This window comes from Thalassophryne amazonica, chromosome 8, assembly GCF_902500255.1.
Source record: "Thalassophryne amazonica chromosome 8, fThaAma1.1, whole genome shotgun sequence".
NCBI lineage: Eukaryota > Metazoa > Chordata > Actinopteri > Batrachoidiformes > Batrachoididae > Thalassophryne > Thalassophryne amazonica.
This window is the reverse complement of record NC_047110.1, coordinates 74,063,304-74,086,746: the sequence shown is the minus strand read 5'-3', so window position 1 is coordinate 74,086,746 and position 23,443 is coordinate 74,063,304. Positions and strand designations below refer to the sequence as shown.

The following is a 23,443-nucleotide window of genomic DNA, read 5'->3' as shown; positions in this document are numbered from 1 at the left end:
CACAGTGACTCCCCACACCTTACATCCTGCCACTTCACATACATCACCGTGGATCAAACGCACATTAGCCTAATGGACAGCATTCCCTGCTGTCCACAATCACAGAGAGAGAGAGTGACTGCACTCATGCTGACAGCCTCTTATGTTCCATTCAGATCAACAGTACAGGAGGTAGAGATTAAGGGTCAATTTGGAATTTGGTATTTGTACAAAGCCACTTCACAGAGACTGTCTTTCTTTAAAAGCACTCACACTTCCCCACCTTCCCTCTTGTCTATGTCCTCTGTAGCTTCTGAGATAGTCAAAGCATTAGTCGTATGCTTTTTCTTGGTTACTTTTAAAGGTACTATCAATGTATGGCACGTGTCTAAGGTGCACACCACAGGCGCATTTCAACTTTTTTTGCTATATAAACAATGCATGATCTGAGCACAGAGTATGGCACAAACTCCAAAATATTATATTTATTATTTTAATAAGTCATGACCTTGTTTTATGCATACTTTTTTTAAAGGTGTACTTTGGAACAATATGGTCAGAATGTGTCCAACTTTGCCTAATTTATATATAGGGTTAGACCAGTCTTTGGCTTATCCCTTTTCAATGTCTTCTCAAGGAATTTTGTTTGATATCATACAAAACGTTAAGAGCAATATTTTTGGAATATTCCTTCAAATTTCCATGCGTTCTGTGTATGCAATGTTTATTTCACATTTAACAATCAGGGAAAATATGTTAGGGTTATTGTTAAGGTTAGAGTTAACTTGTAAGTACAACCACCAATCAGAAATAGTTAGGGACGGTATGAAAAGTGCATATAAAAAAATAAATCCTGCAGTGATTCTGACTTTTACTGTGACATCTGTTTCATTGCAGACTGTATGAATCCAAGGTATTTCATGTTTTCTGTGGTCAACCTCATTTCATTTGTTAATATAAAGCCACTGCTGCATTTCAGGCCTGCAATATACATTCCAGAAAAAAGTTTGGATGGGGCAATTTAGGCCTAGTAATGAGGTATAACATTTTTTAATTAGGATATTATTTCTAACAGATGATATCAACAGGTGATTGTAATTATGATTTGGTATAAAAGCAGTATCCATTAAAGGCAAAATGGGCAGAAGATCGCCACTTTGTCAACTGATGTGTGTGAAATGTATTAAAATGTTGAAAAACAATGTTCCTCAAATAAAAATTGGAAGGGATTTGCACATTTCTCCCTCTACACTGCATAATATTAAATGGTTCAAGGAGTCTGAAGGAATTTCACTATGTAAAGGGCAAGTGCACAAGCCTAAGCTGAACACCATTGATCTCAAATGCCTCATTCATCAACAGCTGATATAACTGCAAAGGCAAGGGATTACTTTGGGAAAGCTTTGTTAAGCACTAGTATATGGAGCTACAAATAAATCAATCAATCAATTTTATTTATATAGCGCCAAATCACAACAAACAGTTGCCCCAAGGCGCTTTATATTGTAAGGCAAGGCCATACAATAATTACGTAAAAACCCCAATGGTCAAAACGACCCCCTGTGAGCAAACACTTGGCGACAGTGGGAAGGAAAAACTACCTTTTAACAGGAAGAAACCTCCAGCAGAACCAGGCTCAGGGAGGGGCAGTCTTCTGCTGGGACTGGTTAAACTACAAATGTTATTTAAAACTTTACAGTGGAAAAAAATAACAAACAAACAAAAAAATGCTTAAGTTAACCTTGTCCAGTAGTTGTGATTACTATTCTAGGTGTGATGGCATCTGGGTTGGACCATCACATAGTGGAAATATATACTGTAGTCAGACAAATCAGTTTGCCTGATCTTTTTTGGAAGAAATGGACATTGTGTGTTCAGGACCAAAGACAACAAAGGGACATCCAAACTGTTATCAGCAACAAGTCCAAAAGCCAGGGTCTGTTGTGGTATGGGGTTGTGTCAGTGCCCTTGGAAAAGGTAATTTGCAATTCTGTGATGTCAGCATTAATGCAGAAAAGTACATTGCAATTTTAGAGTAGCATATGCTGCCTTTACATGACATATTTTCCAGGGATGTCCATGCATTTTTCAACAAGAAAATGTAAAACCATGTTCTGCACACATTACAAAGGCATGGCTGTGGAAAAAGCAGGTGTGGGCTTTCAATTGGTCTGCCTGGAGACATCAGCTGTCACAACAAAGAATATGTGCACATCTTAAGATGTGATTGCATAGTCTGGGACAAAGTAACACGTGAAGCATTTCATCACTTGGTATCCTAAATGCTAAAACATTTTAGGCATTGTGAGAAAGAACGGCAACATGGTAAATTTTTAAGCATCTCAGTTTCTTTTTTGAATGTGTTGTGTTCCTTAAATGCAGGAATGAATGTATATTAACAAATTAAATTATGTAATTTTATCTTGGACCCATAGTGTCTGTAATGATACAAAAGTGAAAGTAAATATGAGTTGTTGCAGGTGTTTTTGTGTGTGTGTGTGTGTGTGTGTGTGTGTGTGTGTGTGTGTGTGTGTGTGTGTGTGTGTGTGTGTGTGTGTGTGTGTGTGTGTGTGTGTGTGTGTGTGTGTGTGTGTGTTTTGGTCTTTTTTTTTAACAGACACAATATTTTTTGATTTATGGTTGAATAAGATGAATTTCCAAGTTTTGTTTTACTTACAAAATCTGTCATCTTGTTTTCAGTGATGCTATCACAGCCTCCTGTCTGATGAATATGTAGGATATGCCCATTATAATTCACATTTTTGTGAGGATGACCTGCCATATTTGGCAGATCCATTATGGCTCAGCATCTTGATCTGATACAGGTTTTACACTGGATGCTCTTGCCGGTTGCAAGCACATGCACAAGGAGAATGGGGCATAAGATAAGATAAGACTTTACTGATCTCACAATGGAGAAATTCACATGTTACGTCAGCTCTGATCTTAAATCAAAATGTTCTGTTTGGAAGAAAATCCAGTAACTGCTTACACCACAATGTACATTTAAATCAAATTAACTTTTCAGTGCACAACATGAAATAAACCAATCAAAGTGTCAGGTTGTCTCACAACCTGTCAGTGCATGCAAGATGAATCCAGCCACCAAAGCTCCCTGAGGTGAAGCATATTCTAGATCACAATACCACCTGGCCTCACATGGCAGTGGTTGGTCCAAAATTGGTCCAAAAATAAGGTGTGCTCAGTGTATTATCTGTCATTAGAAACATTTGCACATTAGACCACCAAAGATCTGGTCCAAAGTCCATCACGTTCTGGCACTGTATAAAGAGCATTTCAAGACAGTGGATTCATCACTCATGTACACTCCCCTTCACAGAAAGACATGATATGCTCATGAAAACATGACAAAAGTGAAGTTAAAAACCATTAAACAAAATAACAGTCATCACAGAAAAAAATAAAAAATATATATCTTGCAGCAGGCTTCACTTCAGGAGCTTTGGTGGCTGCTGTCCATTGTGTGTTCTGAGAGGTTGGCAAAATCCATTAAAGAGCCATAAATCCTTTCACTTACATCAGCTTCTTTATTACCTCAGTGCTGTGTGCCTGGCACAGTAAAGATTAAAGGAAAGGACAGGTGCTACTCTGATTTGTTGATATCATATTCAGACTACAACACAACCATACCTAATGCACACAATACATCAACTCTTTTTTGTGCAATTCTCAGCATTCATATTTCCCTTCACTTAAATGGCAAAGTGTGCTCAGACATATCCCAAATGAACTTGCATCTGTGGTCAGAATAGGGTCCTTTCAATTTTAAGAAACACTGTTCTTATAGAAACAATGGTACTAAACAAGTACAGTACTAACACTTAATATGACAGTTGTGGAAAGTGATGACTCAACAACAGCAGCCAGGATCTACTGAATAGATCTGCCATCAGGGGCATTTCTGCAGGTGCAGCCAAATCCATAACCTTATAACTAATGTGAACAGGCAGTGTTTTACTGCTCTGTGATGTTGCTCATGCAGCAAACAAGCTTGCAGTCATATGGCTGCCAACATCATGGCCCGGCCAACTAAACCATCTGGCTCTGTTCAGCAACACTGACCATCATAAGCATTACCGTGTTGCATTCACGATGCTGCCGTAGTTTTGGAATATAAATTGGCAGATACGTCATCTGTGCCAGCTGATTACTGAACTGCTACAAGCCCAGACAATCAGTAATTTACTTAAAATATTTGCCTTGGTAACAAGAGCTTGTTATTGTATTTCATGTTCTGCCAAAGTACAGTTTCATCATTGCGTAGAGAGGATAAGGTGAGAAGGCACTTCCTGTAGGGACAGATGACCCTCAGTCTGATTCATAATAGATATCAGCTGCATTCATAAATGGGTGAGTTTCTGATAGTAATAGGACGCATTTGCAATGGAGGGAAAGTGGAAGTATAAGAGAGAAAAGATGAGTTTTATTCAATTTATGTGTTGCTTGTAGTGTGTGTGTGTGTGTGTGTGTGTGTGTGTGTGTGTGTGTGTGTGTGTGTGTGTGTGTGTGTGTGTGTGTGTGTGTGTGTGTGTGTGTGCGTGCGCGCACACGCGCCCGTGTGCACGCAGGATGTGATGTAGATTGTACACGTTCCCACTCACCAGTGGTACTGTTTGCAATCTGGTGTTAACCTGACACACATATTGATAATTTAGTGAGATCACCTCTGCTAAAAATGCACATATTGATTCACATGTCTCTGTGTTGTTAGTGTGTTAATGTGTTCACATCTTTGTTAATTACCTGCTATATCAGAGGAGCATCTATATGATGAGATTACACTTGGTAAATAAGCACAGCTCAGTAATTAGTGTGTGTGTGTGTGTGTGTTTTACCAAACTTTACTATACACTGCATTCATGTTTATTTTCGATATATACAATATAGAGTGTATACTAGGGTGCTCCCAAAATACAAAATTCAACTTTTTGAAGGTGCTTCTTCATTTTTTGGTTCCTGTAGGGGTAAAAAAAAAAAAATGGGTGAAATTTCATGAGATTTGAAAAATATTAACCACTGCCGCCCACAAGTGACATTTTGAGTTATGGACTGGATACATTAGTTCATTAGTGTCAGATTTTGGTCACATTTTTGAGGCATTCAATGTCAACTTTGACTTTCTCATCAATGACCCCTCAGAGTGGGAGGATGACATCATTCCAGTCGTCACAGCAGGTTCTGGATAACATTGCTGCTGTCAGTGATTTTGCTGAGCGAGGAGTTGCATTTATCCATGATTATAATCTGATCCTAACGAAGGATGAACAGCAGCGCCAATGCCTCCTACAAGTTGTTGAGTGGCATCAACTTCAGTTCCCAGAGTTGAAGAAAATCTGAACCAAACGCCACTACCCATGAGTGTTTGTTTTCACCAAATAGGTGGACAGTGACATGTAACACTTTTTTATCTCTCCTGTATGGTCAGTTAAAGGAGAAAGGATCATCGTTTCAATTTGTGTTTCATTTGTGAGCTGGTACACCACTACTGCTGGTTTGCACTAATATGCTCAACCACTGCAATTTCCACCCCGCGTGCGGCAGTGGTTAGAATAGTTACATCGAAATAACGTACTGCACAAAACATTTTCTCATCAAGATGAACAATTTTGTCAAAAAGCACCTTAAGAAAGTCACATTTTTATTTTTGGCATACTGCAGAGGACCACCCTAAGTGTATACTATTCCAATAAAGGGCATATTGTAGTTCTCTTAGTAGTGTGTACATAATTCTCAGTCAAAAGTCATTGGCTTGAAACCCCCATTCTTGTGTTCATGGAAAATAAGCGAAGTGCGCATCGCATCTGCGCATGTGTGGGTCAAACGGGGGGCAAAAATCCCAGCTGCCACACTCACACCGCTCCCATTGAATTTTGTGTACAGTAGCATTAGCGGACTGTAAAAGTTAAAGCTTGTACAGGGATTGTTTCAAAGCCTTTAAGCCTTAAGCAACACATACAATAATGACAGGGGTGCATTGTGCTGTTTTCAAATGCTCAAACGGAATTTATAGGCTTGAAAGTTGGCTGAAAACACACGATTGCAAAGCTCCGCCGAGTCCACACAAAGATGGAAAGAAGAAGAAATGTGGTCGTAAAACTCCATTCATTCTACACAATTTCGCCACAGAAAAGAAAGATCCAGACGGACGTAAAAGATGGACTAAAATTGTAAGTTTTCGTGCATCGGCATATGACTGTAATGTCACGCCATGAATGACGCGGCATGTAATATTGTAAAATTGACATGTTCTATAAACAAACTGCATGCATGCACATATCGTATGTCTGTCAACTTATCAAAACAAACGTGACACCAAAGAGGTTACATGTAAGACTCACCGTCATTGTCGTCATTACGAAGCCGGCGGAGTCACAATTTCTCATCCCTGCTTAGCAAATATTCTGCAGTATCCACAGTTTCAGTCTCTGGACTTCGTCTAACCATCCATCAGCCTCCTTCAAGGGGTCAGAAATTTGTTTGTCTCCAACTATCAACAAGGACTGGTGATTTTGGACAGCAGCGCGCTCTTCCTCCGTCGGCACTAACGGTAGTTTCTGTAACAATGCAGCACACGCAAGCACAACCAGCTCTTCTTTCCATTTCTGTCCACTGCCGTGCGTAGTCCTGGTTGTAACAGGCAATCTGCGGAGCTTAAAAAAACGCTTTAAATTATTAACTTTCCAGCGGTTGAAATGATCCAAATCACAGCACTCCTCGCTGCTTTCCGCCGCCATAGCTTGTGGGTTGGTAGCTGAAAACTTTAGCCTGCCCATAATGCACCGCGCGGCCTGAGATGCGCACTGCGCTTATTATCCCAGAAGGTCTCATTCTATAATGTGACAAACCAGCATGTGAAGACAACTGTTGCCCACAATGGTGATCTAGCGTGTAGTTTGATGATGTAAAATACTTGATTGTACCATGTGATGTTGGCCTTGTTTGTGGGAAGAATCTATTGGTCGTGATCGACACATGAGGCTTCTTGAAGCATTTGTTGCTTTTCTCTGAGCTCATTTGATGTAGTATCTTTTCAAAAATGGTTCAAAGTAAAAAAGTGTCATGGTGTGTTAAACCTTGTGTTCTCAACTGAAATGTTACATGCTACCAAAGTATGAAATTCCCACCATGGGTAAAATAAGACGACAATGGACTATCCCACTCCATCAGGGACATCCTCACAGACCCTCTAAGGTTTTCTAAGATATGGACAAGGTTTCAAACCATGACCTTCTGGGATGCATATCCATGAATGTGAGAACATAAGCCCTTATAGTGTATGATAAACATGGGCTCTATGTATTTCAAATAATTTTATGTTTTCTACTCCTTGTAGTGAAAGATGTCTCACAGGAATCAGATGGTAAATATAACAGAACCTTAGAGTACATTTCCCCAAGCACTTCATTTTTTAGAAACTTTACAGTTGACCCAAGTGATTAGTATTATGTCACAAGAACAACTATCCCAACAGAATAGCTAAGATAAAAGGATTAATAATTAGGCCTCACTCACTGCAAGATGTTTCTCACATACAGAGGCATTTGCACAAACTACATTATATGCTGTCTCACTGTTTTTGATATATACTGTTCATAGATAGATAGATAAATAGATAGACAGATAGAATGAATGAATGAAGAGACCTAGAGTCAATAAACTTACAGAAAAGGTGTATCAGGTCAATTCCTTGGTCAAGTTTGAAAATTGATGACGTTGGCCTTGAGGTCAGCGCCACATGACTAATTTTGGGATATTCCTCGTTTGTGCTTTTGCTCTCAAATGGAGAGACCTCACCAAACCTATAGGAAAGGTGTATACAGTGAAGACTTAATTAAGTTTGAAAATTTATGAATTTAATCTTGAGGTTAAAGTCTTGCTAACACCACAGGGATTCTGCCACCCTGGATTTCACTGTAGCGGAGGCTGAGGGGTAGCATAGGTGTTCACCAGTATTTTCTTTTGTTGACTTTATGCTATACAGCACTTTGTATTTATGTTGTAAAAGTGCTGTACAAATAATCACTGTTTTATTATGATATGAATCATGAATGTTGATGAGTTCAATGGTAGGAATCTTTCACCGAGTTAAATATTCATTCCATTGAAAGAATGGAAAAACATTCATTGTTTGTTTTATATAACACTGAAAATAGATCCTTGTCATTTGATATTTTATTAATTTATAAAGAATAGAAAAGGGACTTACATTTTGGTGTTCGTCACTGGTACTTAACAGTGCAACACAAACTTTAGGGCCCCTTCACACATATTATGAATGTGGTCGAATTGCGCATGAAGTGTGCATGAAGATAAGATAAGATAAGATAAAATAAGATAAGACAAGATAAGGTAAGATAAGATAAACTTTATTGATCTCACAGAGGATAAATTCACGTTACGTCAGCTCTTCAAAAAACACACAAGAGGAAAATGTTCATCAAACAGCGTGTGTAAGGATAAGCAATATAGTACTTGTAACAGTACAAGACATACGAAAATGAGGTAGAAACAGAATATGTATGTGTATATATATATATATATATATATATATATATATATATATATATATATACACACACACCTACATACATACTTATGTACGTACACATATACATATGCATATATATAAACATGATTGGGATTAAAAAAGAGATAGGAGCATCTTATTTACAATATGTGAAATGGAGTTATGTGTGGTAAGGTGACATTAGTGCAGGGACATGAAGCAGGAATCATATGCAATACGTGTAAAATAGTAGCTGCTTCGCATGGAGATCTCTGGTTGTGGACGTCACAGCTGGGGAACACATACCGTGTTGAAACGGACATGAACTAAGAACTGTCCACTGTGACGCGCGTGTGTTTGCTTGCTGTCCTCACGTGGACAGAAATAAAAACATATATCACTATTGCAATGGGCTGCAGCGAGCACGCGCACACCGTGCACATTGACCAGCTACTCCAGGTGAAACGGACCGTCAGATCACAACACGCAGCGGGTGATCTGAATGTCATGTCACCCAAATGAGCTCTGTTCCACATGACGCAGTGTCTGTCCTGTGGTGCGGCGTCCACAAGGCACGTGTGTCAGACAGGACATGCGTGCGGGGCCAGCTGGACACGCCACCAGCAGATGTGGACATGATAAGAGCGCTCTGCTCCTCATTCATGTCATTTCATGACTGTACATCTGTGACCATGGGTCATCTACAGAGGAACAGACGGATCATACTTGTATTGCCCGCTTGATACGAGGGATTCAATAAAATGTGGTGTTTTTATATGGTGTGTGGTTTTATTTTTTTCTTAAATACATCCATGTCCTTCCTGATATCAGGCATTTTCCTGCACCTTTTACAGGAGAAGGATGGTAGCTCAGTGGTAAAGTTTCTAGCTGGCATTCAGAGCTTTTGAAAATTGCAGGTTCGAATCCCATGGGTGGCATGTATTTTTTATTTTTTTTATTTTCACAGCAGCTGCATGATGTTTTTACACATTGCGCAGCTGCTCGCACTGTGTGCACGAAACCGTCGCAGTGGTATCAGTCATGCCTGCCCGTCGGCTCGATGTTTTCGTGGTTCGCTCATATGAGCTGTTCCGCTGTGATTCGCCCTGAGTTGTAGTTATTCTTACTATGTGTGAAGGGGCCCTTAAATAGGAGTCAAAAATTGTTCTCAATAGTCTGTGATGCCGTCCACTGTACAGACTGCTGTCTGCTTTCCTCACTCCAGTCAAAATTCACATCAGAAATTTGTCCAGCTTTTCATCCTGACTACATCCTAACAGCTCTTCGTGCCTCCAGACGGCTTACAGCATTGTGGATTTGTTTTTTGTGTGTGTGTTAGAAGAATTAGCAGTGTCACTTAGCTCCTTCAAATCATCGTCCGCCGGCAAAACAAACTCCGCCATGTTTAGTTAAACACCCCCTTCGGTAGTATGAGCATGCGCGGTGGTTGGGGCGTGCAATAGCACAATTCAAATAGCACCAAAATTGCACGCTAAAAAGAACTACTGCACGGTCAATGAAACACTGTGGCAAATGGTACAAATAATTCATGTCATGTGACATACAAGCTACCAATCAAATGACAAGGATCCACTCAGCCGTTATATTAATGCTCCGACTTAGACCTATCATTATGTCTATGCTATTTTCAAAATATTTTATTGAAACATCAAGGTTTTATCAATTTTTTTATTATTATTCTTTACAAAAAATATCTCCCACCTTTCTGGAAATTTACAAACAACCTGTAAATTCAAAATTGATTTGGCTCCTGTTAAAATAGTATGTAGGTTTTTGTTGTAACCACTCTAGCCCTGCTGTAGCACCGATTAATGAACAATAGTGTTACAGAGTAGCTGGAGTAAATTTACTGTAAAAAGAGTAGCTGTGCAGTACATTTATCATTTGATGATTGTGCATTTTACATTTAGAGGGCTGAAATAATAGTGAACAAAAATTCATTCTTCCTTAAGGCATATGTAACAACTGATGTGATATGTCATAGCTGCCACTGCATGTGAGGAGGAGGACGGACGTGATGAAAATGGCAGTGATGATGAAGGTACTGTGAAATGAATCTTTTCAGAGTTAATTTGAAAGACAAGTGACATTCTTTTGTCATCAAAAAACATTGTTTGATGACTGTTTGATAGCTGCGACCTTGGTAATTTTTGGAGATAGATGTTGCTTTTCTGAGAAATTTTATGACTAACAGTAGCATCAGCCAACAGAGTGCCAAAAGGCTGCCTGTCATAATCCAGGTCCAGAATGAACTGCATTTCTTTTGATCAGTTGTATTAAACACATCCCCTCTAGTATTATGAGCATATACTGTTCATTAGAGTTATTGACAAAAACGTTTTTGTTTCATTTGCGTATTTGTGATCTTGCCTACCTGTGTGTTTTGAACTGGTCGCTATCTGTTGTCTGTCTATCTATCTATCTATCTATCTATCTATCTATCTATCTATCTATCTATCTATCTATCTATCTATCTATCTATCTATCTATCTATCTATCTATCTATCTATCTATCTATCTATCTATCTATCTATCTATCTGTCTGTCTGTCTGTCTGTCAAATTAAAGTCAAATTGCGTTTAAACCCCAATTCCAGTGAAGTTGGGACATTGTGTAAAATGTAAAAACAGAATACAATGATTTGCAAATCCTCTTCAACCTATATTCAATTGAATACACCACAAAGACAAAATATTTAATGTTCAAACTGATCAACTTTATTGTTTTTATGCAAATATTTGCTCATTTTGAATTGGATGCCTGCAACACATTTCAAAAAAGTTGGGACAGTGGTATGTTTACCACTGTGTTCCATCACCTTTCTCTCCAACAACACTCAATAAGCGTTTGGGAACTGAAGAGACTAATTGTGAGTGTAATGATTGGGTATATAAGGAGCATCCCCAAAAGTCTCAGCCGTTCACAAGCAAAGATGGGGCGAAGATCACCACTTTGTGAACAACTGCATGAAAAATAGTCCATCAGTTTAAGAACAATGTTTCTCAACGTTCAATTGCAAGGAGTTTAGGGATTCCATCATCTACAGTCTATAATATAATCAGAATATTCAGAGAATCTGGAGAACTTTCTACACGTAATCGGCAAGGCCAAAAACCAACATTCAATGCCCGTGACCTTCAATCCCTCAGGCGGCACTGCATTAAAAACCAACATCATTGTGTAAAGGATCTTATCGCGTGGGCTCAGGAACACTTCAGAAAAGCACTGTTAGTTAACACAGTTCGTCGCCACATCTACAAGTGCTCTACCATGCAAAGTGAAACCCATACATCAACAACATCCAGAAACGCCACCGCCTTCTCTGGGCCTCAGCTCATTTGAAATGGACAGACACAAAGTGGAAAAGTGTGCTCTGGTCTGATGAGTCCACCTTTCAAATTGTTTTTGGAAATCACGGATGTCGTGTCCTCTGGACAAAAGAGGAAAAAGACTATCCAGATTGTTACCAGCGCAAAGTTCAAAAGCCAGCATCTGTGATGGTCTGGGGGTGTGTTAGTGCCCATGACATGGGCAACTTACACATCTGTGATGGCACCATCAATGCTGAAAGGTACATCCAGGTTTTAGAGCAACACATGCTGCCATCCAAGCAACGTCTTTTTCAGGGACGCCGCTGCTTATTTCAGCAAGTCAATGCCGAGCCACATTCTGCACATTTTACAACAGCTTGGCTTCGCAGTAAAAAAAATACGGGTACTAGACTGGCCTGCCTGCAGTCCAGACCTGTCGCCCACTGAAAATGTGTGGCGCATTATGAAGCACAAAATACGACAACAGAGACCCCGGACTGTTGAACAACTGAAGTTGTACATCAAGCAAGAATGGCACAAATTCCACCTACAAAGCTTCAACAATTAGTGTCCTCAGTTCCCAAATGCTTATTGAGTGTTGTTAGAAGGAAAGGTGATGTAACACAGTGGTAAGCATACCACTATCCCAGCTTTTTCGAAACGTCTTGCAGGCATCCATTTCAAAATGAGCTAATATTTGCACAAAAACAAAAAAGTTTATCAGTTTAAACATTAAATATCTTGTCTTTGTGGTGTATTAAATTGAATATAGGATGAAGAGGATTTGCAGTTCATTGTATTCTGTTTTTATTTACATTTTATACAATATCCCAAATTCATTGGAATTGGGGTTGTATAATTGGAGATTATATAACACCTAAATAGATCCTTGTCATTTGATTGGTGGTTTGTATGTCACATGATCTGGATTATTGTCCCATTTGCCATTGTGTTCATTTACCATGAAATTTTGGTCCTATTTAGCATGCAATTTTGCTTCTATTCATTTTGTGGTTGGCTCTCACTGCGGTATTGTATCACTTCCTGTTCCGGAGCACAGCGGTGTTTTTCTGTATCTGTTAGCTGTTTAATCTGCGCAGTTAGATTGATCTAGTTATCTAGATTATGATTTGTTTCCCAGTGTAATCTTTACGTGCCTTAACTAAAGCACTCCTTCTGCTGAATCACCTCTAAATTATTTACACATTATTCACTTTGCGTGTTTTTAGGAATCCGCTAGCTTAGCGTAGCTACTAGCTCTTAGCCGATTTAGCATGGCGGCTTCTCCTGTCTCTCCTGCACTTTTCTGCTCTGGGTGTGAAATGTTTAGTTATTCCTCGGCCTCCTTTAGCAGTAACGGTACTTGTAATAAGTGTAGCTTATTCGTAGCTTTTGAGGCCAGGCTGGGCGAATTGGAGACTCGGCTCCGCACCGTGGAAAATTCTACAGCTAGCCAGGCCCCTGTAGTCGGTGCGGACCAAGGTAGTTTAGCCGCCGTTAGTTACCCCCTGGCAGATCCCGAGCAGCCGGGAAAGCAGGCTGACTGGGTGACTGTGAGGAGGAAGCGTAGCCCTAAACAGAAGCCCCGTGTACACCGCCAACCCGTTCACATCTCTAACCGTTTTTCCCCACTCGACGACACACCCGCCGAGGATCAAACTCTGGTTATTGGCGACTCTGTTTGGACCGGGAGTGACATGTTTAGCCGCATGTTCTCCTTGAATTGCTGGCTGTCTGAGTGGTGTCCAAAAAATGAGGTGGGCTTCATAGATAATTGGCAAAGCTTCTGGGGAAAACCTGGTCTTGTTAGGAGAGACGGCATCCATCCCACTTTGGATGGAGCAGCTCTCATTTCTAGAAATCTGGCCAATTTTCTTAAATCCTCCAAACCATGACTATCCAGGGTTGGGACCAGGAAGCAGAGTTGTAGTCTTACACACCTCTCTGCAGCTTCTCTCCCCCTGCCATCCCCTCATTACCCCATCCCCGTAGAGACGGTGCCTGCTCCCAGACTACCAATAACCAGCAAAAATCTATTTAAGCATAAAAATTCAAAAAGAAAAAATAATATAGCACCTTCAACTGCACCACAGACTAAAACAGTTAAATGTGGTCTATTAAACATTAGGTCTCTCTCTTCTAAGTCCCTGTTGGTAAATGATATAATAATTGATCAACATATTGATTTATTCTGCCTTACAGAAACCTGGTTACAGCAGGATGAATATGTTAGTTTAAATGAGTCAACACCCCCAAGTCACACTAACTGTCAGAATGCTCGTAGCACGGGCCGGGGCGGAGGATTAGCAGCAATCTTCCATTCCAGCTTATTAATTAATCAAAAACCCAGACAGAGCTTTAATTCATTTGAAAGCTTGACTCTTAGTCTTGTCCATCCAAATTGGAAGTCCCAAAAACCAGTTTTATTTGTTATTATCTATCGTCCACCTGGTTGTTACTGTGAGTTTCTCTGTGAATTTTCAGACCTTTTGTCTGACTTAGTGCTTAGCTCAGATAAGATAATTATAGTGGGTGATTTTAACATCCACACAGATGCTGAGAATGACAGCCTCAACACTGCATTTAATCTATTATTAGACTCTATTGGCTTTGCTCAAAAAGTAAATGAGTCCACCCACCACTTTAATCATATCTTAGATCTTGTTCTGACTTATGCTATGGAAATAGAAGACTTAACAGTATTCCCTGAAAACTCCCTTCTGTCTGATCATTTCTTAATAACATTTACATTTACTGTGATGGACTACCCAGCAGTGGGGAATAAGTTTCATTACACTAGAAGTCTTTCAGAAAGCGCTGTAACTAGGTTTAAGGATATGATTCCTTCTTTATGTTCTCTAATGCCATATACCAACACAGTGCAGAGTAGCTACCTAAACTCTGTAAGTGAGATAGAGTATCTCGTCAATAGTTTTACATCCTCATTGAAGACAACTTTGGATGCTGTAGCTCCTCTAAAAAAGAGAGCTTTAAATCAGAAGTGCCTGACTCCGTGGTATAACTCACAAACTCGTAGCTTAAAGCAGATAACCCGTAAGTTGGAGAGGAAATGGCGTCTCACTAATTTAGAAGATCTTCACTTAGCCTGGAAAAAGAGTCTGTTGCTCTATAAAAAAAAGCCCTCCGTAAAGCTAGGACATCTTTCTACTCATCACTAATTGAAGAAAATAAGAACAACCCCAGGTTTCTTTTCAGCACTGTAGCCAGGCTGACAAAGAGTCAGAGCTCTATTGAGCTGAGCATTCCATTAACTTTAACTAGTAATGACTTCATGACTTTCTTTGCTAACAAAATTTTAACTATTAGAGAAAAAATTACTCATAACCATCCCAAAGACGTATCGTTATCTTTGGCTGCTTTCAGTGATGCCGGTATTTGGTTAGACTCTTTCTCTCGATTGTTCTGTCTGAGTTATTTTCATTAGTTACTTCATCCAAACCATCAACATGTTTATTAGACCCCATTCCTACCAGGCTGCTCAAGGAAGCCCTACCATTATTTAATGCTTCGATCTTAAATATGATCAATCTATCTTTGTTAGTTGGCTATGTACCACAGGCTTTTAAGGTGGCAGTAATTAAACCATTACTTAAAAAGCCATCACTTGACCCAGCTATCTTAGCTAATTATAGGCCAATCTCCAACCTTCCTTTTCTCTCAAAAATTCTTGAAAGGGTAGTTGTAAAACAGCTAACTGATCATCTGCAGAGGAATGGTCTATTTGAAGAGTTTCAGTCAGGTTTTAGAATTCATCATAGTACAGAAACAGCATTAGTGAAGGTTACAAATGATCTTCTTATGGCCTTGGACAGTGGACTCATCTCTGTGCTTGTTCTGTTAGACCTCAGTGCTGCTTTTGATACTGTTGACCATAAAATTTTATTACAGAGATTAGAGCATGCCATAGGTATTAAAGGCACTGCGCTGCGGTGGTTTGAATCATATTTGTCTAATAGATTACAATTTGTTCATGTAAATGGGGAATCTTCTTCACAGACTAAAGTTAATTATGGAGTTCCACAAGGTTCTGTGCTAGGACCAATTTTATTCACTTTATACATGCTTCCCTTAGGCAGTATTATTAGACAGTATTGCTTAAATTTTCATTGTTACGCAGATGATACCCAGCTTTATCTATCCATGAAGCCAGAGGACACACACCAATTAGCTAAACTGCAGGATTGTCTTACAGACATAAAGACATGGATGACCTCTAATTTCCTGCTTTTAAACTCAGATAAACCTGAAGTTATTGTACTTGGCCCCACAAATCTTAGAAACATGGTGTCTAACCAGATCCTTACTCTGGATGGCATTACCCTGACCTCTAGTAATACTGTGAGAAATCTTGGAGTCATTTTTGATCAGGATATGTCATTCAAAGCGCATATTAAACAAATATGTAGGACTGCTTTTTTTGCATTTACGCAATATCTCTAAAATCAGAAAGGTCTTGTCTCAGAGTGATGCTGAAAAACTAATTCATGCATTTATTTCCTCTAGACTGGACTATTGTAATTTATTATTATCAGGTTGTCCTAAAAGTTCCCTAAAAAGCCTTCAGTTAATTCAAAATGCTGCAGCTAGAGTACTGACGGGGACTAGAAGGAGAGAGCATATCTCACCCATATTGGCCTCTCTTCATTGGCTTCCTGTTAATTCTAGAATAGAATTTAAAATTCTTCTTCTTACTTATAAGGTTTTGAATAATCAGGTCCCATCTTATCTTAGGGACCTTGTAGTACCATATCACCCCAATAGAGCGCTTCGCTCTCAGACTGCAGGCTTACTTGTAGTTCCTAGGGTTTGTAAGAGTAGAATGGGAGGCAGAGCCTTCAGCTTTCAGGCTCCTCTCCTGTGGAACCAGCTCCCAATTCAGATCAGGGAGACAGACACCCTCTCTACTTTTAAGATTAGGCTTAAAACTTTCCTTTTTGCTAAAGCTTATAGTTAGGGCTGGATCAGGTGACCCTGAACCATCCCTTAGTTATGCTGCTGTAGACGTAGACTGCTGGGGGGTTCCCATGATGCACTGTTTCTTTCTCTTTTTGCTCTGTATGCACCACTCTGCATTTAATCATTAGTGATCGATCTCTGCTCCCCTCCACAGCATGTCTTTTTCCTGGTTCTCTCCCTCAGCCCCAACCAGTCCCAGCAGAAGACTGCCCCTCCCTGAGCCTGGTTCTGCTGGAGGTTTCTTCCTGTTAAAAGGGAGTTTTTCCTTCCCACTGTAGCCAAGTGCTTGCTCACAGGGGGTCGTTTTGACCGTTGGGGTTTTACATGATTATTGTATGGCCTTGCCTTACAATATAAAGCGCCTTGGGGCAACTGTTTGTTGTGATTTGGCGCTATATAAAAAATTGATTGAATTGATTGAATTTGTGCTATCACACGCCGGGACCACCACGCGCTCACACTAGCAGTGATGGCACTTAGCTAAAAACAAACATGGTGGGGTGTGTTTTTGCGTGGCATCAGGTACGGACTACATAGTCAAGATTGTTTTTGAACTGTCTGACTGCTTTTACAAGTTGACTGAGAGCAATTTTGGACTGGGTTGGAATGCTATTTAAAGTTTGTGTTGGACTGTTTGGAAACTCTTGATGTCAAAGGACCAGTGGCACACACCAAAATGTAAGTGCCTTTTCTGTTGTTGATAAATTAATAAAGTATCAAATGACAAGGATATATTTTAGATAGGGATGCACCGATCCCGATACCTTTATCAGATATCAGCCCGACCCCATATTCATTTACTTGTAATCATAAAACTTCTCCAATACTATGACACCTGATACCCCTTTACAGCAGCGTGATGTCAACCTCTCATGTGGGATTTTCATGTACATGCTCCGTAATTTCCAGACTATAAGCTGCCACTTTTTTATACATTTTGAACGCTGTGGCTTAAACAATGATGCAGCTAATTTATGGATTTTTACAGGCTTTCATGTAATTTACTCATAAGTTGAAACACATCCATTAATGCTGTCCATTGATTGCTCAAAGCTGCAGTCCTCATGCGGAGAAAATTCACACACAGAGTAAATAAAAAGTCTTACCTGTTCATGGAATTCATCATCACATGATCCTGAAGAAAACATTATCCACATACAGCCTCCTGAGTTTGGAAAACAACATCTGAAAATACTTCAATTCCTTGTCGGGGCTGAATAATGTTCCTCTGTGACTTTGAGACTTTGCGCCACAGTTTCATCTGTCAGATCACAGTTTCAGCAGCGGGGATTGTACATCAGGTTGGTGACTTTCAGTCCCTGGTGTGGCTGTCCAGGACAATGTGAGACTGGCTTGGTCCACTACAGCTGTAATCCATTTGTTGGATGTCTGTGGTGCTGCATTTGAAGCTTAATTCCTCTCCTTCCCATGGGCCGCACTTTGCAACTCAAGTTGAAGGAGTCATTCTGCGTCTCATTCATTAACGTCTCATTTACCACAGGCATCAGGCGATTCTGTGTGCATGCAATGAAATTATCCCATGATCCACAAAGACATAAAAATAAAATAAAATAATGCTAAAATGACTCCGTTTTGCCTCTGTGTGGAGTGGAGATGCTGCACAACACCATGAGTGTGCACGCCGTGCTCCTCCAATATTTACATGTTCCACCTTTGGGGAAAAACATTTACGGTTTATATTTGTGTATGTTACCAGTACATATTTAATTAAAAGTTTAAAAAAAGTGTGGAGAGTGAAAGGCTGTTTTGCTCAGTGTTGCACATTGTGGATAAAAACAGAACAGTCTCACAGGCTGATAACACAGAGAAGCTTCTTCTCATCAAAAAGAATCTGATGCTCACATTTTAAAAAACAAGGCTTTTAGTCCTCACAGACTAAATTAAAGTTTGTGATGGACAATTTCAGTTCTGTTCCTGCTGTACACACTACAGGCCATGTGTATGCACATAATGATGAAGTGAACATATTAGCAGAAACAAACTGCAGATGTGAGTGTGACTGTTTTGTTGTTGTTGTTGTTGTTGTTGTTTGTTTTGTTTTGTTTTTTTTTGTTTTTTGTTTTTGCTGAAGTGGTAATAATCCAAACACAAGTGAAATCCCACTTACACATGTGATTTTAGCAGTTGGGCTTAGAATCAGTGAATTAGAGCCATACATGTGCAAATATGGCTGAGCTGCTTAAGAATGTACTGTAAATAAATCCACAATGGATCATTATACAGTGGGGTAAAAAAGTTTTTAGTCAGTCCATGATTGTGCAAGTTCTCCTACTTAGAAAGATGAGAGAGGTCTGTAATTTTCGTCATAGGTACACTTCAACTGTGAGAGACAAAATGAGAAAAAAAATCCAGGAAATAACATTGTAGGATTTTTAAAGAATTTATTGGTAAATTGTGGTGGAAAATAAGTATTTGGTCAATAACAAAAGTTCAACTCAATACTTTGTAACATAACCTTTGTTGGCAATGACAGAGGTCAAACGTTTCCCATAAGTCTTCACCAGTTCGCACACACTGTAGCTGGAATTTTGGCCCATTCCTCCATGCAGATCTCCTCTAGAGCAGTGATGTTTTGGGGCTGTTGCTGGGCCACACAGACTTTCAACTTTCTCAACAAATTATGTGGTTTGAGGTCTGGAGACTGGTAAGGCCACTCCAGGACCATGAAATGCTTTTTATGGAGCCACTCCTTTGTTGCCCGAGCAGTGTGTTTGGGATCATTGTTATGCTGGAAGACCCAGCCACATTGCATCTTCAATGCTCTCACTGATGGATGAGGTTTTGGCTTAAAATATCATGATACATGGCCCTGTTCATTCTTCCCTTAACACAGATCAGTCTTCCTGTCCTCTTTGCAGAAAAACAGCCCCAAAGCATGATGTTTCCACCCTCATGCTTCACAGTAGATATGGTGTTCTTGGAATGCAACTCAACATTCTTCTTCCTCCAAACATGACGAGTTGAGTTTTTATCAAAATGTTCTATTTTGGTTTCATCTGAACACATGTTATTCTCCCAATCCTCTTCTGGATCATCCATATGCTCTCTGGCAAACATCAGATGGGCCTGGACACATACTGGCTTAAGCAGGGGGACACGCCTGGCACTGCAGGATTTGAGTCCCTCTCTGCATAGTGTGTAGTCTTTGTTACTTTGCTCCCAGCTCTCTGCAGGTCATTCATCAGGTCCCTCCGTGTAGTTCTGGGATTTTTGTTCACCGTTCTCATGATGATTTTGACCCCACAGGATGACATCTTGTGTGGAGCCCCAGATCAAGGGAGATTATCAATGGTCTTGTATGTCTTCCATTTTCTTACAATTGCTCCCACAGTTGATTTATTTACACCAACCTGCTTGACTATTGTAGATTCACTCTTCCCAGCCTGGTGCAGGTCTACAGTTTTCTTCCTGTGTCCTTTGACAGCTCTTTGGTCTTGGCATGGTTGAATTTGGAGTCTGATTGTTTGAGGCTGTGGATAGGTGTCTTTTATACAGACGTTCAAACAGGTGCCATTAATACAGGTAACAGGTGGAGGACAGAAGAGCTTCTTAAAGAAGAAGTTGCAGTACCAAGTAATCACACAGTGAGAAAAATTAAACGTTGTGCTGAAAATAGCAGCTCAGTCTCACACATTTTGTTCTTGTTGCTGGCACCAAGTGCGTCAAATTTTCATGGCCACTACCATCACAAAAATGTTTTTGTGATACTGTCACGAAAATGTAACACATTTAACAAATGTACCAAATCACTTTTCGTTCATCATGAACTCGCATGAGACTGGGTTAGAAAAAAAGACACATCAAGGTTTATTTCATAGTCGAATCGCAGCCCTCTGAATCATAATTGAATTGATTTGTGAAGTACATAAAGTTTCCCACCCCTGCTCACAGACTGACCAGCCCCCCATTTCTTTTTAAATCACAGGGTGTTGTGTGTATGCGTACACATGTGTACAGTTTTGAACTAAGTGCTTCTGAGATCCCAGTATTTTGAGGTTTTGTGTGTGTGTGTGTGTGTGTGTGTGTGTGTGTGTGTGTGTGTGTGTGTGTGTGTGTGTGTGTGTGTGTGTGTGTGTGTGTGTGTGTGTGTGTGTGTGTGTGTGTGTGTGTGTGTGTGATGGTCCCTGTGGTCCATTTCATTAAGAGACCCAAGGGTCCTTCCCCTCTCCACTGTATACTGACGACGTAATCTGATCTCATCATCCGGATGGGCATCTCTTGAAAGGCCATTTACCATCACCATGGCAACAAACTGGGACACATGCCACCATAACCCGGTCAAGCTTTTTTGCACACACAATTACACTCACAGGAAAACAAACAGATCCAGAAGAAGCAGATGCTGAGCGTATCAACTGCGCATTCAAGACATTCTTCTCGTCAAGTGAGGTAACGCCTTAAAGAACGCATTCACCACACTGTATCTCAGGCCCGCATACACAAATGCACCACATGCACCATCTCCAAACGCCATTATAAATCTTGCAGACAGCCATGAAAATGAAACCAGCACAAGTAACGTTGAGATTAGACATTCACAAACATGATTAATGGGGTTTGGCTGCATCCAGTGAGTGCAGAATATTAACGCTGCTATAGGCTGTGGAGAATACCTGGATCAGCGACACAGACTCGACTACACACATACAGTGGATTTTTAATGGATTATTCTTGGTGTAGACTCACACAGGCCCAAAAAGCAACTATTACTGCTGTTATGATCTTTGGGATCACACAGAGGCTCAGCCATTCAAGAACACTGTGATACTGAACACCTGTCATCGAAACGCAAAAGCTGGGGTTAAGTGCATTGTTGGAAGGCGTATGACTTTCTCATTTTTGTTCCTTTTCTCCAACAACAGCAGAAAGTAAATGAACAATAATGTGAATGTCTTAGCAAAAGCCAAGAGCCAATTCAATGAAAAACTGAATCAGTGGTCATGTATTATATTCAGCAGCTGTTAAGACTAAAATGCATGTGCTTCTGTTTCCAAGCAACAGGTGCTAAGTGCGGTGGTGTTCAGTATAGTGCAGCTTACTCTTATGTCAATAGGTTGTTTACAGGAAGTAGTTCTTGAGTGGAAGCCCTGCACATTGCAATGTTGAATATGTAGAAGCATTGTGGATTAACATGCAGTATGAAAATAAAGACAGCTCTGTTATACTCATTAACGGTAGAAGTGAATCCATAACACAACATGACGTGCCGTTAAGAGTACGTGCATAAGAGGACTAACAAGAAGCAACTATCCACCTTATTCCTGAGGACGCTGCTGGAGAAGCGATTATGGGTGCAACTTCCTGTGAGAGACAGGAAGTAGCAGTGAGCCATTGTTTTCTAGCGGTTTTCGTTTCCTGGGTCGGTTTATTTTAAAGTTTATTGTTATCTTTTCTAAACGATGATCAGCTCCCATAGCATTTTAACCCTCTGGGGCCGATGCCATCATATACGACGGCTAAGACCAAGCTTTACTAAATTATAAATAACTTTTGAATGATATGAGATAGAAACGTACTTTTTTTGGTGAAAAGTTAACTTCGCTGACTTTCGAGCCAGCCATCGGCCATCTTTGTACTCCTTGTAGAAGATGTGTGATGATGTGTGCAATGTGAGTGTCCAGTCCGAATTGGTTGACCGTCACACGGCTTTCCAAAATCCAATTGTAGGGCAGATTTACCTCACGTGAAAAGTCAAAGATTGTTTTTAGGAGTGATGTGTTACTAGTTGGCCCATTAAATCTGCAGCTACAACAGCGATGTTTTTAACATGCAGCTGGACTGAGAGCGTTTCCACCGCCGACCGAAAGATGAGGAACCCAGAAGGATGTGGCTGAAAAATCTCAACTTGAAAAGACCACCTAAAACATTATATGTGTGTTCTTTTCACTTTATTGGCAAAAAGCCCGCAGAGGAACGTCTTAGTTTGTGGCTGGGATGTGACAGACCTCCGGAGGAATTTACAAGGATTAACAGCAGCGTCATCAGATTAACAGGTATGATTTCATGTGTCTGGAGGACAAATCACTGTAATATTAATCATGAGCAACAACAAGTATGACGCTTTTCTGAACATTTAAAATGTAACGTGCATTTGGAATGCCATAATTTCAGTACGGACGTAAAATGTTCAACAATGCAGTATTTTAATATTGATCTGAATTTAATATTGTAGCTGTTATTATGTACCAGGTTTCTCTTGGTTTCTGGAGCACAGAGGTGATGCCGTTACCAGTGGGAATTAGTGGGGTTGATGGAACGTTACTGGTGTAATTAAAGTGTTATAATAAAAACCCTAATGCATTCACTTTTGATCATCGTGTCCTGCATCGCTGCCCTCAGATGAACCAGAGGAAATGGATCATGATGAGGAGTTTCTTTGCAGTAACAAAGTCATCATGTGATGCCCAGCCGTGGAGAGTCACACCTGTTCAAAGGGGCCCACCATCATGTGTCAAATGCATCCACCACCACGAGGACCACCACACCCTGTAGCTGACTGCATCTCCCGTCTGTATGCAGGGATTCCACTCACAGAATTTCAAACACTTCACCATCAATGCCGGTTGTGGCCCAAATTATAATGACTTTGATGAAATGAAGACAAAAT

The 23,443-nt window shown here is 40.1% G+C and overlaps 1 protein-coding gene across 6 annotated transcripts in view; it reads left to right on the top strand.

The window, feature by feature from the left end:
* Positions 1-23,443, top strand: part of shank3a (SH3 and multiple ankyrin repeat domains 3a) — a 624,660-nt gene that overhangs the window by 344,608 nt on the left and 256,609 nt on the right. The window lies entirely within an intron of this gene.